General features: G+C 36.1%; 1 protein-coding gene and 1 long non-coding RNA gene across 9 annotated transcripts in view; one reads left to right on the plus strand and one right to left on the minus strand.

Annotated features, from left to right (window-relative positions):
• The window catches only part of ROBO2 (roundabout guidance receptor 2), a 1,750,895-nt gene that overhangs the window by 543,336 nt on the left and 1,188,450 nt on the right, over positions 1–19,109 (plus strand). The gene's annotated exons all lie outside the window — the stretch shown is intronic.
• LOC129532262 (uncharacterized) lies at positions 2,519–15,563 on the minus strand. Its single transcript, XR_008677921.2, has 3 exons — positions 13,549–15,563; positions 3,952–4,062; positions 2,519–3,701 (listed from the first exon to the last, which is right to left on the minus strand). It is a non-coding gene; the product is annotated as an uncharacterized lncRNA (long non-coding RNA).

Genomic DNA, 19,109 nt, shown 5'->3' on the forward strand with positions numbered 1-19,109 from the left:
TGGCAACAAAAGACAAAATTGACAAATAGGATCTAATTAAACTAAAGAGCTTCTGCACAGCAAAAGAAACTATCATCAGAGTGAACAGGCAACCTACAGAATGGGAGAAAATGTTTGCAATCTACTCATCTGACAAACGGCTCATATCCAGAATCTACAATGAACTCAAACAAATTTACAAGAAAAAAACAACCCCATCAAAAAGTGGGCGAAGGATATGAACAGACACTTCTCAAAAGAAGACATTTATGCAGCCAAAAAACACATCAAAAAATGCTCATCATCTCTGGCCATCAGAGAAATGCAAATCAAAACCACAATGAGATACCATCTCACACCAGTTAGAATGGCAATCATTCAAAAGTCAGGAAACAATAGGTGCTGGAGAGGATGTGGAGAAATAGGAACACTTTTACACTGTTGGTGGGACTGTAAACTAGTTCAACCATTGTGGAAGTCAGTGTGGCGATTCATCAAGGATCTAGAACTAGAAATACCATTTGACCCAGCCATCTCATTACTGGTTATATACCCAAAGGATTATAAATCATGATGCTATAAAGACACATGCACACGTATGTTCATTGTGGCACTATTCACAATAGCAAAGACTTGGAACCAACCCAAATTTCTATCAATGATAGACTGGATTAAGAAAATGTGGCACATACACACCACGGAATACTATGCAGCCATATAAAATGATGAGTTCATGTCTTTGTAGGGACATGGATGAAGCTGGAAACCATCATTCTCAGCAAACTATCACAAGGACAAAAAACCAAGCACTGCACTTTCTCACTCATAGGTGGGAATTGAACAATGAGAACACTTGGGCACAGAAAGAGGGACATCACACACCGGGGCCTGTTGTGGGGTGGGGGGAGGGGGGAGGGATAGCATTAGGAGATATACCTAATGTTAAATGACGAGTTAATGGGTGCAGCACACCAACATGGCACATGTATACATATGTAACAAACCTGCACGTTGTGTACATGTACCCTAGAACTTAAAGTATATATAAAAGAAAGAAATTAAGCAGAATAAATAAATAAATGAAATAAAACAAAGAAAAAACAAACAAACAAAAATATTCTCCTTTATTTTATAAAAATAATTTTCCAAGCTGAAAGGGTTTTGAGAGTCTTTCAAGGTGAGCCACTTTGCCGAAAATTCTCTTGTGCATGAATATGTAAGGTAGCAAATTTAAACTAATAAGAATATTTAATATAAACATACATAATGAGTTTGTCTTGAGAGAACAGCTCTCTGTACTTCAAATGTAGAAATCTGATATATCTTGCAACTGATAATGAGTTTTAATACAAGGAAATGACCAAAATATCAGCAGTGTGCTCATGGTTTCCTGGGAGGAAAAGGTATGTCTGAGATAATGAGCACCAAGGCCAGTTCACCAAGGGCAAAATCCCTACTTGTGTCCTTCCTGTTGAAGGGCTTCTGTGATACTCCAATGAGGAGAGACTGCTGATTAACAGCAGGTTGTTATCGACCCAAGACTTTATAATTTGCTTAATCTATTTATGAGCTCTATAACTGTTACTAAACAGTTCCGTGGATATTCCTTTCATAGCCATTATAAAATGTAGTCTTCAAATCCTTCCAAACATTTTTAAGAAGTACATAAAATTCTTGGAACCAACTAAAACTTTCTCTTAGCTAAGTTTATTAGGCCCTTACTCTGAACCAGACTTTACATTTGTTAGTTCATCTATTTCTCACAATAATGCTAAAAGGTTAACCTAATTATCCCCCATTTTGCAGATGAGAACTCAACTTCAGGGTAAAGTACCCACGGTTGTGCTAGTAGGAAGTGGTGGGATCACTAGTGAAATACAAGTCTAAATCACTGTATCCCTATTCATTATGAACAAGCTGGACCCTAGAAGAAACAGCAGCTTTGAGACACTACGTTCCATACAAGGGAGACATTCTTACAAAAGCAATTTATAAATTGTAAAGAAAAACGGAAATAGAAATTTTAGTTGAAGTCCATTTTTGAATGATTTTTCATTCACAAATAATAAAGAGGAATATCTTGACTTTTCCATTCATGTAATGGAACAGGGTTCTCAAAAACGTATGGAAATGTCCCCTTAATAGAAAAAATGTTTTGATCTTACCAAATGTATGTGTTTAAAACTATATATAAATGTTATACAGTACATGCTGTACTGTTATGTACTTTTTATAAATTATATCCAAAAATGAAAATTAAAAAGGATGAAGTGTATGAACTAAATTGAAATTTTTTTCTCTCTCCCCTTCATTTTACAGGGAGACTAGACCATTTTACATACTCCACTGTGTAGAACACTAGAATAGATTTTTAGCGTTCACAATAAGCTTTCTAATGGGAAAGAGATGCTAATCATGGGTGAATGTAAAGAAATATTTCATGCCTGAAATTTGCTACCCTACATGCTGGGGTGGGGGTAGGTCTCTAAATTTACATATTTCATAAGAACTCTCTTAACCGGACTCGATTTAACTGGAGTTTGAAGGATTTCCTAGAGCTGCTGAACGTGCATGGTTGATTGGCAACTCTCTAGCTACAGTTCCTGCAGTTAGAATTGTATACATATCAAAAATCAGTTGTTTGTTCCCCCGAAAACAGTGTTTAAGTGTTTTGCATTATCTATGATATAATCTTTAGACTTTACTTCTGCATCAGTGAAACTAAATTAGGGATCACCAAATAGGGCATTTACATTGAAGAGAGTCTTTAAATACTGGTTCAGCATCATTAGGTTGCTCATAAAGGAATCACGAATAAACATTTTAGAGAGGTTGAGTTTATTGCATATATTGGATATTTACAACATAGTAAATATTCCACCTGCTCATACTTGCTGCAAATATAGAGATGGAAAAATGTTTTTGACCCTGGAATAAAGAAGCAATAAACAGCTTTACACAACATTAAGTACAAAAGTGAATTTTAAGGAGTCTGATAATTGGAAAAGTCATTTATCGAAATAATCTTCATCATCAAAAACATTGTTTCCATTGTAATACCAGATAATATAAAGACCCAGCACATCAGACGTTTGGAAAAAGAGTAGGTAGTTCTCCTTACAAGTATTCTTAGCCCTGCGGTTTTATGTTTTTCAATGCTGATAGAAGTAGAAGACTGGATAACCAAGCAAAAATGGGTTCTGGAATAAATAATTGCCTAAGAATGTAGGTGTTTACAATAAGGTCTAAGTGAGCATTAAAAGAGTGACAAATTTCAGGAAATTGTGATGTTTAAGATAATTCTCACCTTTAATAAAGTTTTATAGGTAATTGAGACTTTAACTTGTATAACTAATTTTCAGTCATAAAATTTATCTCCTCTTTTAATCTTATTTTTTTCTTAACATGGTTTCTGAAATTTTTAAAGTAAAATATTTTTAAATCTGGCAGAAAAAAATGATGAAAATTTTAACTTATTCTATTATTTGTAAAAATGTGAAGTCCTGCTATGTTTCCCAGGCTAGTCACCAACTCCTGCACTCAAGTGATGCTCCAGCCTCATCCTCTTGAGTAGCTGGGATTACAGGCACATGCCACTGCACCCTGCTCATGAAAATTCTAAACAATTGGCTTTGTGATGAAGTTATGTGACTTTAAATATTACTGACCTTTGTTGAAAGTATTTCTTGCATTCAATGTTGAGTTATTCTGTTAATGAAGATCTACAAAGAAGATGAAACACTAAAAAATTTGCAAATTTCAAATGCTTGCATTTGAAATATATTTTTTATTTTCAGTGCTTTAAAAATATTTTAGGACATTTTCAAAAACCATGTGAATGCATTTTTATTAGAGATAATATTTTAAAAATTTGTAATATACCTGTGATATGATTCATAATAAGCCAGGTTGTCCTGTGGTAGCATCCAACCACAAGATTTGAGTGGCTTAAGATCACAAAGGTTAATTTACCTCTCATTTAACGTCCACAGTGGCCACAGACGCCTTTCCAGGGAGGCTGTTCTCCACGTTGCCATTCGGGTTTCCAGGCCTCTTTGGTAGGTTGTGTAACAGGATGAAATGCTAGGGAAGTAACACAAAGCTCTTCAGTACTTTCATCTGAAGGCGACACGTTACTTGCCATACAACTGATCAGATCTGTCATGTGGGCTAGTCACATGGACTCTTCCAGTTGCAAGACAAGGTGAGAATGAGGTCTCCTTGTACCCATAAGTGATAACTGAATATTGGTAAATGCTAGCAATGCCTGCTTACATGAACACAAACAGCATTATTTGTTCCTGTTTTTGTAGTAGGTTAAACAGCAGCATTACCCTTCTTTTGATTCTTAATGCCACTTATCTAGACAAGTTGGATAATGTATTTTGATTGCTCCTTTCCTAGAAAATCTTATCATAGCTGTTCAATCATTAATTTCTAAAAATATTCCATATTTGCCATCTGTGAAATTTATTACTATAGAAGATTTCTTCAAACCATGACCTTAGAATTATTTAAAATTTTGCTGGGCAAAAGCAATGGCTGTCTGTCTTCTGTCAGCTGCTCCAGGTGAATGGGGGACAATGATGTGACCTCCTACTCTGCAAAGAATTTATATTTCCATTAAGCACTTTGAGGCCAGGGAAAGACACTTTATAAATCATTAAATTATTATAGTGCCATAAGCATTTGGGTTTCTAAATTGTTAGATTCAATCCCTATTCCTCTGAAGTCAAAATACTAATGTCGGAGACAGAACATCATTTATGACTAAGCAAATTCTTTCCTATGGATCATAGGGTATGAAAATGAGTAGATGAATGCTTAACAAACTGGAAAAAGCTCCTCTTGGCTGCAAGAAGGTTGTAATATGATCAAGAAAGAGGAGAACCTGTTTACAATTTTTTCTTGAAAACTCATATCTACCAATTATTTCTCCTTCTTTATGTTAGATTTATGTTGGTATGGTTAGTTATAGACCAAAGTTATTTCTGTTTGTGTGTGTGACTGAATTTTAACGTATCTGAGAATATAAATCAAAACTTGCAAAGGTTGGTCTTTCTAAATATGCCTTCAACCCCTAATTCTTTGTTGAGAGAATATTTTGTTATACTATTAAACCTAAGAAATATTTATGTTACTTTGTTTTTCTCTTCCAACTTATTATTTTATTTTATTATTATTATACTTTAAGTTTTAGGGTACATGTGCACAATGTGTAGGTTACTTACATATGTATACATATGCCATGCTGGTGTGCTGCACCAATTAACTCATCATTTAGCATTAGGTATATTTCCTAATGCTATCCCTCCCCCTTCCCCCCCCACAACAGTCCCCAGAGTGTGATGTTCCCCTTCCTGTGTCCATGTATTCTCATTGTTCAGTTCCCACCTATGAGCGAGAACATGCGGTGTTTGGTTTTTTGTCCTTGCGATAGTTTACTGAGAATGATGATTACCAATTTCATCCATGTCCCTACAAAGGACATGAACTCATCATTTTATATGGCTGCATAGTATTCTATGGTGTATATGTGCCACATTTTCTTAATCCAGTCTATCATTGGTGGATATTTGGGTTGGTTCCAAGTCTTTGCTATTGTGAATAGTGCCGCAATAAACATACGTGTGCATGTGTCTTTATAGCAGCATGATTTCTAGTCCTTTGGGTATATACCCAGTAATGGGATGGCTGGGTCAAATGGTATTTCTAGTTCTAGATCCCTGAGGAATCGTCACACTGACTTCCACAATGGTTGAACTAGTTTACAGTCCCATGAACAGTGTAAAAGTGTTCCTATTTCTTCACATCCTCTCCAGCACCTGTTGTTTCCTGACTTTTGAATGATTGCCATTCTAACTGGTGTGAGATGGTATCTCATCGTGGTTTTGATTTGCATTTCTCTGATGGCCAGTGATGGTGAGCATTTTTTGATGTGTTTTTTGGCTGCATAAATGTCTTCTTTTGAGAAGTGTCTGTTCATGTCCTTTGCCCACTTTTTGATGGAGTTATTTGTTTTTTTCTTGTAAATTTGTTTGAGTTCATTGTAGATTCTGGATATTAGCCCTTTGTCAGATGAGTAGGTTGTGAAAATTTTCTCCCATTCTGTAGGTTGCCTGTTCACTCTGATGGTAGTTTCTTTTGCTGTGCAGAAGCTCTTTAGTTTAATTAGATCCTATTTGTCAATTTTGGCTTTTGTTGCCATTGCTTTTGGTGTTTTAGACATGAAGTCCTTGTCTATGCCTATGTCCTGAATGGTAATGCCTAGGCTTTCTTCTAGGGTTTTTATAGTTTTAGGTCTAATGTTTAAGTCTTTAATCCATCTTGAATTAATTTTTGTATAAGGTGTAAGGGAGGGATCCAGTTTCAACTTCCTACATATGGCTAGCCAGTTTTCCCAGCACCATTGATTAAATAGGGAATCCTTTCCCCATTTCTTGTTTTTCTCAGGTTTGTCAAAGATCAGATAGTTGTAGATATGTGGCGTTATTTCTGAGGGCTCTGTTCTGTTCCATTGGTCTATATCTCTGTTTTGGTACCAGTACCATGCTGTTTTGGTTACTGTAGCCTTGTAGTATAGTTTGAAGTCAGGTAGCGTGATGCCTCCAGCTTTGTTCTTTTGGCTAAGCCAACTTATTTTTAAAATATCATAAATTCAAATAAACCTTTTGAGTTGGTAATGTGACCTGCCAAACATGTCATGGACACGCAATTAGGCACCTTTGTATTTTAAAAAACAAAAGGTTACCCTAAGTATCCTCTAAAAAAATGAATCTGTATTTTGTGATATATGATTTAGTAGTTACTATTTGGTACTTGGTAGGAAATAGCTCCCCAATTAAAGCTTGATTCCTGAACAGAATGAATGTATGAATTGACTCTATTACAGATAAAATAAGGCCTAAAGAAATAAGGACATTCATGTGGAGTTGCAGAGCCCAGAAAGTGCATGAGTACCTGTCTATTGTCACCTGGGCCATGCTCATTTCTATGCAACTTATACATGGTTGTGTGTTTCTCCAAAGACACTAAAATTGATGCAGAAGAGATGTCTTTCAGCAAATTTGGTTAATATTATTCATCTATTAATTATCTCACCCATTCATTCATTCACTTAAGAAACCTTTTGTGAGTACCTATTGGATCAAATCCTGGGAATCCAGAAGTGTCCATTTTATTATTGCTATCAAAAGCACACACCATAACAGATTTGTTTAAAAAATTTGAAGTGCTAACTGAAAAGTGGAAAGAAATATGAATAATTTGTTAGTTTTGCAAAAGTTATTGGGTCAAAACTTACTTTAAGCAAGAGAAGAGTAATTTTACTTTGTCAAATTAGAAAGAAGTTGAAGTTGACATATGCTAAAGAAAGCATCATTAGCATAGATGGAGGTGTATGTGATGAAAACATGTAGGAAATCCAGGCATCTGCTCAACCTCAACTGATTGTAACTCTGTGAGATTAAAAGGTGGTTGGAGATCAGGAGAGTATGGTGGTTAGAACGTTGGGGTAAGATCAGATTGAACACTAATTTCATCCTTTACTGACTGCTGAATATGAACAACTATTTAACTTCCCTGAGTTCCAATTTCTTCACTGTAAAATGAGATTACTTTTCCATCAACTGTTATTCTATGTGAGGAATTAATTAAATGTAATTATACAGCATTTAGCCCAGTGCCTGGCACACAGGAAGCACATATTAAATAATTTTTTTAAACATTGAAAAAGCCTTTTATCACTATGACAACAGATGATCAGCAATTTAGGAATATCCATAGAATGTGTAAATACCATTGCTATATGTTATATGTATATAAATTAATACAGAAACAGCACATATTTATTTATTTAAGGAATTTATTAAACAGGCAAAAATTATTCAACATTCTAGAAAACAACCTTGATGTAACCTTATCCTCAAACACCTACTTAAAAAATAAATTGAGAATATTCATTTGGTAGGATATTGCTGATTGGTATAAAAAGGAAAAAAACTGTGGTCCAACTAGGTAAAATAAAGTTAAAATGTTTTCTTTACTAAATGACTTATTGCAGTGTTTAAGAAAAACATAAAGTATACAGTGTTTCACAAATTTATTTCACCATGGAATGTTTTCATTGTAGGATATTTCATGTCATTTTTGTTGCCTAATACTTTAGAAAATTATGTCTTAGACATTTAGTGCTATCCAGCTTCGTTGCTTTAAAAAAATTGAACTAGAATTAGTTTGGCACTGAGCTAGGCTTCATAAATGTTTCATTTTATCCAATGAATGTATAGCATTTGACAGCACAAAAATTAAACCACCATAGAAAAGAGAAATACTTCATTCTCATTATTTGTTTTATAATTCTTTTTCATATGGTGTCAGTGTTATCCATTCAATTAAATTTATAATTTTCATGCTCTTCATTTTGAATCTTAATTTAGAAAAAATAAAAAGAGTAAAATAATAAAATGTATTTTTATTGGTTCTCATTCCAATTTCTGAAACAATATATAGTTAGCAATTTAAAAAATTAATTATCCTCCATATATTTGCCTATTGATTTAGTCATTCCAAAATTTAGAAATTAGACAAAGTTTATCTTTCCTGTACAGTAATCCTAGTAAATGTTATGCATTACCGTAATCCTATAAGGAGATTTAAAATTCCTGTACTTTTATTGACCAGTTCTACTTTTCATGCACATTCCTTTCAGGGGAAGGGAAAAATAAAGAAAGAAAACACATAGCAAGCATATAGACAGGAATGATCTAATTCTAATATGCCAGTGTCCACGTTGACTCATCAATTCATTAAGCAAATGAATATTAGTTTTTGTCTGCATGTTGTGTCTGGCTGTGGTGTACACTATACCAATTCTATTTTGGATTGATTGCTGACAGAGAAATCATTCATTATGCATGTGAGGAATGAAGTCCCAGAGACATAATTTTTTCAGCTTGACTCTATGAATACACAAAAAGACTGGTGTTTCTTTGTGTTGATAATAAGACAATACATGTCTCATTAGCATGTTTAGACTACATACAAGTTATAAGCATTTGTAGCATATTGATAGTTATCAATGCCTTCTTTGAGTTTTGGTTATGAGAAAATGTGATATTCAGTAAATTGACTAGTACCTAACAGCAGGTGTTCCAATCTTGCCAATTGCAATGCCATAATTTATTCACTATTAATCTGTTGCTGGATGAATGTTGCAACTGCGAAGATAAAACTCCCATTAAACCAGGAGGAGTTATGTAGTTACATTGATTTTGATAAATTCAGGTAGAAATTTAATGATATTCCATTGTTTTGTTCAATTTTTATTGTTCTAATTATATCATCAATCATAGTTCATTCCAGTTGTATATGATATTGAATTATAACCACTGTTCTAAAACTCAGATTTCTCAAACTGACTAATGCAATTAACAAATTGAGGGAGCAAGGCAGCAAAGATGAGATCAAAGTACCAGCAGGTACTTTACGTCAGTGACTCAGACCTTGGACCAGGTTTCCGGAGACTGTATCTTTAAGACGGTGGTCAGATTCCATAGTTGCCAGTTGGCATATGAATCACATGATGGAGTACTATTAAGTACACATCAAGTAAAATGCATTTACATACAGCTTTTTAAAGTTTGTAATTTGGCTGACTTTTTACATAATCTTGACCAATTTGAATAGCCTTTGTTTTAGTCCATTTTCATGTTGCTGGTAAAGACATACCCAAGACTGGGAAGAAAAAGAGGTTTAATTGGACTTACAGTTCCACATGGCTGGGAAGGCCTCAAAATCATGGCGGGAGGCGAAAAGCACTTCTTACATGGTGGCAGCAAGAGAAAATGAGAAAGAAGCAAAGGCAGAAACCCGTGATAAACCCATCAGAGCTCGTGAGACTTACTTACTATCACAAAAATAGCAGGGGGAAGACTGGCCCCCATGATTCAATTACCTCCTTGTGGGTTCCTTCCATAACATGTGGGAATTCTGGGACATACAATTCAAGATGAGATTTGGTGGAGACACAGCCAAACCATATCATTCTGTCCCTGGCCCATCCAAATCTCATGTCCTCATATTTCAAAACCAACCATGCCTTCCCAGTAGTCCCCCAAAGTCTTAACTAATTTCACCATTAACTCAAAAGTCCACAGTCCAAAGTCTCATCTGAGACAAGTCAAGTCCCTTCTGCCTATGAGCCTGTAAAATCAGAAGCAAGAAAGTTACTTAAACAATGGAGGTACAGATATTGGGTAAATACAGCCATTCCAAATGAGAGAAATTGGCCAAAACAAAGGGGCTGCAAGGCCCACGCAAGTCCGAAATCCAGCAGTGCAGTCAAACTTTAAAGCTCCAAAAGGATCTCTTTTGACTCCAGGTCTCACATCGAGGTTATGCTAATGCAAGAGGTGGGTTCCAAAGGTCTTAGGCAGCTCCACCCCTGTGGCTCTGCAGGGTGCAGCCTCCCTCCCCGCTGCTTTCATGGACTGACATCGAGTGTCTGCAGCTTTTTCAGGTGCATGGTGCAAGCTGTCGGTGGATCTGCCATTCTGAGGTCTGGAGGATGATGTACCTCTTCTCACAGCTCCACTAGGCAATGCCCCCGTAGAGACTGTGTGGGGGCTCGACCCCACATTTCCCTTCCACACTGTGCTAGCTGAGGTTCTCCATGAGGGCCCTGCCCGTGCAGAAACCTTTTGCCCGGGCATCCAGGCATTTCCATACGTGTTCTGAAATCTAGGCGGAGGTTCCCAAGCCTCAATTGTTGACTTCTGTGCCCCCTCAGGCTCAACAGCACATGGAAGTTGCCAAGGCTTGAGGCTTCCACTCTCTGAAGCCACAGCCCAAGCTGTACATTGGCCCCTTTCAGCCATGGCTGGGGCGACTGGGACACAGGGTACCAAGTCTCTCGGCTGCACACAGCACGGGAACCCTGGACCTGGCCCACAAAATCACTTTTTCTTCCTTGGCCTCTGGGCCTGTGATGGGAGGGGCTTCTCTCCATGTCTCTGACGTGGCCTGGAGATATTTTCACCAAGGTCTTGAGGATTAACATTAGGCTCCTTGCTACTTATGCAAAGTTCTGCAGCCAGCTTGAATTTCTCAGAAGAAAATGAGTTTTTCTTTTCTATCGCATAGTCAGGCTACACATTTTCCAAACTTTTATGCTTACTTTCCTTTTAAAACTGAATGCCTTTGACAGCACCCAAGTCACCTCTTGAATGCTTTGCTGCTTAGAAATTTCTTCCTCCAGATACTCTAAATCATCTCTCTCAAGTTCAAAGTTCCACAATCGGTAGGGCAGGGGCAAAATGCCACCAGTCTCTTTGCTAAAACATAACAAGAGTCACTTTTACTCCAGCTCCCAACAAGTTCCTCATCTCCATCTGAGACAGCCTCAGCCTGGACCTTATTGTCCATATCCCTATCGGCATTTTGGGCAAAGCCATTCAACAAGTCTCTAGGAAATTCGAAACTTTCCCATATTTTCCTGTCTTCTTCTTAGCCCTGCAAACTGTTCCAACCTCTGCCTGTTACCCAGTTCCAAAGTTGCTTCCATATTTTTGGGTATCTTTTCAGCAAGACCCCACTCTACTGATACCAATTTACTGTATTATTCTGTTTTCACGCTGCTGATAAAGACATACCCAAGACTGAGAAGAAAAAGAGGTTTAATTGGACTTACACTTCCACATGGCTGGGTGGCCTCAGAATCATGGTAGGAGGGAAAAGGCACTTCTTACATGGCTGAGGCAAGAGAAAATGAGGAAGAAGCAAAAGCAGAAACCCCTAGTAGACCCATCAGATCTCATGAGACTTATTCACTATCATGAAAATAGCATGGGAAAGACCAGCCCCCATGATTGAATTACCTCCCCCTGGATCCCTCTCACAGCATGTGGGAATTCTGGGAGATACAATTCAAGTTTAGGTTTGGGGGAGACACAGCCAAACCATATCAGGCTTCTTCAATTAGGGCTGGTGCTGTACACATCATCTGTGAGATAAATACAATGTACCCTGTGTTAGAGCTCAAAATGTATAAATATTCCTGAATTTATATCTGGCTTTGTTATTTGTTTACATGCATTAAAACACTTTCCTTTTGGCTCACTCCACTTCGTTTGTTTGTGAGTTTGATTTGGGATTCTTCTTTTCAGACATATTTGGTTATGATATAATATGGAGACTAGAGTTATAAAGAAATATACCTCTCAATGCAATGTGGGTAAAATTTGAATTATTTTCCATATCCTAGTGATATATACACATATATGGTGAGAGAGAGAGAGAAAGATCTAGATGCAGATGCAGACTTATAAAATTTCAACGGTGTAACATTCATTAGAAAGATGAATGGCAAAAAGAATTTATTAAAATACATCAACCTGTAAATCTATGTTTCTTTCTATTCATGTATCAAAGAGTTATTTAAAAGTACCTTTTTTATATGAAACCCTTTGGAGGCAGTAGTATAGTTGCTTACATCTTTTTTCTTTAGGCATTATAGTAACTACTATAGACTTTATTCAGCCTCAATGTTCATATTGCATTGCGTGGTATAGCAAATAGCTACTAGTAGTAAATGGCTTTGTTACCAAATGCCATTGGTATGAAGTTGTGAATTGGTCCTAAATTTTCTATAAAGGTTCATTAATGTAATAAGACATATACTCCATTGATCTTTAAGAGCAGCTACAAATTGCCAACATTATTGGAATTCATCTTGTGGTTAATAAATAAAAGATAACTAATAAAAGGTAATAAAAACATCATCATGTTCCCATCACATAGTTTTATTTTGAAGGCCTTTTTATCATTCATTTCTATAAAAGGATCACTTAAGTTCAGTTTCCTCATCTATAATATGACAAAAATAATAACTTCTCCAAATGTGTGGTTTAACAAATGAACCAACAAAAAACAAGAGAGCGTGTCAAGCCATTTTGTCATCCAAAGAGAAGTATATGAATGTAAGAATATTACTATTAAAAAGAAGAAAGCTTAGAAAAGATATGTTTATTTTTTTCTTAACACAAAGAAAAATGTTCTCTAATTATCCTCCATTTCTGAGGCCTTATGTTTATGCTTATTTGTTCTTGTGACAGTGTTTTATAAAGAGTATTTACATTTATAAAAAAAAACTGAGCACAAAGATGCACTTTGTGCCAAAAATATAATGGATAATTTACCCCAAGATTTAACTTACCAAAACTTAGCAGAAAAAAAAATAGGAAACCTGAAAAATCCCATAGATAGTGAAATATTAGAAAACATATCAAGGTAAGCCATTATATTAACATACTCAAAAGAAAAAGAAGCATGATCATTTCAAAATAACAGGAAACCTATAAGTGTGCAGTAAATATTCTTTGTAAATGGAGGCTGGGCATGGTGACTCACTTTGAATGGATAGAATATAGACAAGTGGTGCTTTGTGGCTGCTAAGGGTAAGTCGTAAAATGAATAGCTTTACTTCTGGCTCTCTTGCTCTCTTGGTTGCATACAATGGGACAAACCAGCTGACATGTTGTAAGGACATTCAAGCAACCAGGAGAAAATTACCTTTGTGGATAGGAATTGAGGCTCTCCACCAACAACGAACACCAACTTGCCAGCCACGTGAGTGAGCCACGTTGAAAGCAAATCCTCTAGTCCAATTAAGCCTGCAGATGACAACAGCTCCAGCCAGTTTCTTGACTTCATAAGAGACTCTGAGCTAAAACTGCATAGCTAATCCACTATAGAGTTTCTGACCTGCACAATATGTGAGAGAGAATACATGTTTACTGTTGTTTTAAATCATTAAATTCTGGAATAATCTGTGACGCAGCTGTAGATATCTAAGAAAAATACCAAGACTTGTTAATCCCTAGTGATTAAGACTGTGATAGCTGTCGATTACTAAATAAATAGAACTATGGAAAAGAATAGACAATACAGAAACAAAGCCATGCATCGATAAAATCTTAATATAAGTCAGAATACCACTGTATTAGGCCATTCTTGCATTGCTATAAAGAAATACCTGAGACTGGGTAATTTATAAAGAAAAGAGGTTTAACTGGCTCACAGTTATGCCAGCTTTAAAAGAAGCATGGTGCTGGCATCTTCTGGGCTTCCAGGGAGGCCTCAGGAAACTTATAATCATGGCAGAAGGTAAAAGGGGAGCAGGCATGTCACATGGCCTGAGTGGAGCAAGGCTGGGGGTGTAGGGGAGGTGTCACATACTTTTAAACAGTCAGATCTCACAAGATCTTACTATCATGAAGACAGCACCAAAACATGAGGGGTCCTCCCCTGTGATCCAAACATCTCCCACCAGGCTCTACCTCCAGCACTGGGGTTACAATTCAACACGAGATTTGGGCAGGGACAAATATCTAGTCTACATCAACCACTATTGTAGAACAATAATAAGAGTATTAGGAAGATTATGATGAAAATGTAGAGAAAATTACTGTGTCACACAATGCTTAAAAGTAATATCTATGTGGCTTAAAGATTTAAAGGTAAAAAATGAAGCTTTAAAACTTTAGAATAAAGCAAGAAAATATCTTTATGACTTTGGGATAAAGAAGGAATTCTTAAGCAAGATGATATTTCTAAAAGTGTTATTTAATTGAGCTTCATCTGAAAATATTTCAGAACAATTTCTTTACAAATTCTTCAAAGCTCTTGGTAAGCAATGGAATGTATCACCTATACTTTGAAAAACAACGTAGACCTAAGTAAATGAAAATTTTTAAAGTAAATAAATTAATATTGTTGCCCCAAATCCTAAGCCCATCCTTTTTAAATATTTTTCTTTTTGTGCCCTGTGGTACATTTGTGCCATCCTTAGTTGCTTAGAAGCCTTTTTATTTAAAAGTAACAATAGAGAAATAGAGAGAATAAGAGCAAAAACTTTAACGTAAGCATAAAAGGACCAGATTAAGTCCCTTCAGCTTTTTCATTTCTTTATCTAATCCTCTTTCCTCCTCCATCCCCACCAACAACAACCTCAATCACATCTAAACTCCTGAGTACACACATCATCTCTGCCATTTTTTATGTCTATATGTGACTCAAATAGCTCTTTTTCGCTTTTCTCAGCCTGGCTGAATCCACTTGGAATTTTCAAAAGTGATTTATCAAAGACTATTAGGAGAAATAAGTAGATAAGTACAATGCAAAAGCATAATAATAAATATTTGCCAAATGTCGATTTTTCATTCTAACATGATAAAATTGTACATTCAGGTGTAAGTCTTCAGGCTTACTCACCGAGCTCTTTCCCCTCAGTTTCTAATTTGAATTTTCACAGTTTAGAGCAGAAACATTTGAGCGATTTTTTGATATGTTACATTATATGAAAACTCAGTACATACACACACACACACACACACATGCATGTATATGGACGTGTATATGACTAAAACAGATTATTCACAAAATAATGTTGTGCCATTACCATCAGTGATGCATTTCTTTAATGTCAGTTATTACTTACTAAATGTATTTTATGGTACAATTATAGATTACAAAGATCAGCAATTTGTAACTAACCTGCACAATGTGCACATGTACCCTAAAACTTAAAGTATACAAAAAAAAAAAAAAAGAATAAGATACACTATAAAGGAAAATACCAGAATGCATCACAGGGAGTAAGAGGAAATATAGCTTGTTTATTTCAGCTGTACTTTATGCATGAATGTAAGAATGTGTAAAAGTGTTATGTATTCACACTACAGTGTGATGTAAATTACGTGAATTACTGTCGGTCATTGTCAGAAAAGTTTGTAAGTCACTGGTTAAATTTTCTTCTGAAGAAAGCCCTTTTTCTTCTTTGAATCAGTTTTTGGCAATTCTTTATAGCGCTACCCTTTGTCCCTCTTTGGGCAAATTTTACACTGCCTAGCTTAAGTAAATTGGCTAATTCATGGTTGTTTACAGCCCTAGCATCCACAGGCCCAGTCTGAACAGCGCGTAGGTCCACCCACTTTGCCCATCACCGCATTACATGGTTGTACTCCACTTATGACAGCAGGGAAGTGGAGGCTGTGGCCAGGAATCTCCTACCGTGGGAATAGCATGGCCTATATCCAAGGCCGCTCCCGCTGGGAAAACAGTGAAAGCACCTGAGGCTCAATGGCACAGGCAGGATCGAGTAGTATGGGGTAACCTACAATTTGGGGAGGACACTGTGCACCCTGGGCCACTCACACGTGCTTTCTTCCTTTCATGGTATTTGAATCTTGTATGAGGTCAAGGTACCCTAACTTCTTCCCTAGAAAGAGAGGTCGATTTCAACCCTTAAAGATAGCGGTCACTTGCATTCTCCTAACAAATCTTAGAAAGTGTTTGGGAAAAAAAACACAGTAAAATAAAAAAAGCTATAATTTTCATGCTGCAGCTAATCCTAGGTTCACAATTGACATTCCTCATCTGTCACCTCCATCTTCCATTCCAGATTTTTTGAGTACTCTACTGGCAGTTCTGGTCCCCCGGGTCTCACTTTTGGGGAAATTAGGGCATTAATAATCCAAACCTTTTTTCTCAGGAAATTTGAGCCCTTAGTTGTCTTTTTATTTATGGGCTGTGGTTTCTGACTGGCTCATTTACAGTTACCACCTGGTACAAGAGCACTAAGAGTTGCCCCAGTGCCTGATCTAGGTCCTAGACACACTCCTCCATGCATCCATCAGGACAGCCATAGATCCTCAGGGTTATCTATTGCCACCTGCAACATAGCAACTCTTTTCTTTGCCTGCAGATCCACTGGCATGAAAAACACAAAGTAGCTCACTGGTAGTTGCAATTTCGAGCTCAACAGAAAGTCTTTGCCATGTCCCACAGAGCAAACAACCCCTCAGTAAGGGCCTGTTCAACTTAACTCTGCTAGTTAAGTCACCTAAAATCATAGCTGTTTGTTAATCCTTTAACAGTAATTAAATGGATCAGAAGGTGTGATTGGAAGAGGTGAGAAGAGAGACAGAGGAGGAGAGAAGGAGAAGAATAGGAGTTGGAAAGAGAAATAGGCATTGACAGAAGTGGGAAGGGGCCTTGTTCTCCTTTCAAACGCATTTCACAGTCTGGTGCCTCTCACTGTCCTAATCTAGTTATGAAGTATAGATTCAGATTTGTGATTGTCCTAAGTTGTAGTAGAAAGACTTCCTAAGGAAAGGCTGAAAGATTTTGGCATACATATTTTCTTTCATATCTACAGGTTACTGACGTCATTAAATGATGATTGGACGAATAGTATGTACAGACTGAGAAGCATTGGAAAGGCAACACCTCTACTCCCAAGACATGCAATTGATGTGAAAACGTTTCCCAGATTGTTTATCTTAAGCACATTCTAAGGTACAGAACAAAACCACTTCAAGGTTTAGTCCCACACTGCCAAATCCATGGACCTAGCTTCCTTCGTCTTTTCTTTCTCCTAATCCTACCCCTAAGGATCACACCAAACCACTCTCTCTCTAGGAACTCCTCTCAATATATACTCAATAAAAACCCAGAGTCAGTTTCTTTCCACCTCAGTAGGGCTCAATGGTGTATTAGGCTAATCTCAAAAAAAAAAAAAAAAAGAGAGAGACTTGGACTTAAGAATTTAAAATAGCAATAATATAAACTCCTTTACCCTTTCTCTAGTGGAAACTAAATAACCAAAATATAAAAAACTAATTCCTCCCTGGAAATGAGGGAAAATTTAGTTTTCAAGAATTTTAGTTTCAAGTTTTCAAGATTAAATGGATATTGTAGTTTAATTAAGGAATGATGTACACATTCCCATATACACAAATCCTTATGTTCATCAAATCCTTTAGGCCTTTTGAAATATTATTCCTCAGTATCTTATGACTCTCCTAGATAAACCATTTCTTCCATTCATCTCTATACAATACTAAGTATTATCTTCTTTACAATCTTTATGAGTGTCTGTAATTTTATTCATTCATTTATTCATGTATTTGTTTCTAACCTTTTTCAAAAAGAAAAGAAACTCATCAAGGGAAGGTATTCTATTGGTTTGGTAAACAAGTACATGAATTCCTAATGCCTAGATTAATGTTTGGCACACAGAATAACTCAAGAAATATTTACTACATGAATCATAATTTTTATATTTTTGTTGAGACATAAGAACAAAGTTTATTGAAGATAGAAGACATCTACAGGAACTGGTTTCCCTTTTTATTAGGTTCTATCCAGATATCTTAAGATATGTTTCTACTGGGAGGATTCATGTTAGTCAGAAGTATATGTGAATGCATATACATGTATCATGAGTTATGTTAAAAAGTACATTTCACATTTTATTATTTGACCAATTATAGAAGAACTATTGTAAATATGACAAAATAGTGGGTAATAAAAATAGTTTATACTAAAGTTTGAAATCAATTGGGATCTGGGATAAGGCATTTTATACCCACTCATCCCATAAGCCATTGTATTTTGCTTTTATGAGATTTTTGATTTATTACTGAAGCACTGGATGATTAATTCAGAAAAATGATGGATGATAAGAAGAAATTATTTGAAATTATAAAATTGCAGCAGATCATTCACAGTGGATAATCTACATGTAGATAATTGAGAGTTGGCTGAAGATAGATGTTTCTAATTTTGATGGTGTCTTTCAGAAAATAACACTCCTGATATTCGTCAGTTTGAAGAACCACCATTTTAATATAATTTCTGTATGCTATCATATTTTTCCAGTCTATTTCACAGGAAAAGTGTCCATTGTTATAAAGATATATTGTTTGAATGGCTTGATGTTAACCTTCAAATATTATGAAGACCACTGCCTAAGGGAGATTGAAATCAAGGCATTTTAATTACTCTTACTTGGTACATAAGCTAAGTGAGGAGCTTTTAGTTTGATAAGCAAAGACAAAAAAACACTGGCCCTTTTTTCCTACCATACATTTTCTCCTTTTGATCTCTGTGCTCCTCACTCTAGTTAAAATATCCTGGATAAAATATAGGGGTGTGTGTGTGTGTGTGTGTGTGTGTGTGTGTGTGTATGTAAAATTGTCTAAAACATACATACAATATATACTTTATGTATAAAATGTACATAATTTTTTAAATTCTTGCAACAAAGTACCTATATTGCATGCCCAATA

Source organism: Gorilla gorilla, chromosome 2 (genome assembly GCF_029281585.2).
Source record: "Gorilla gorilla gorilla isolate KB3781 chromosome 2, NHGRI_mGorGor1-v2.1_pri, whole genome shotgun sequence".
NCBI lineage: Eukaryota > Metazoa > Chordata > Mammalia > Primates > Hominidae > Gorilla > Gorilla gorilla.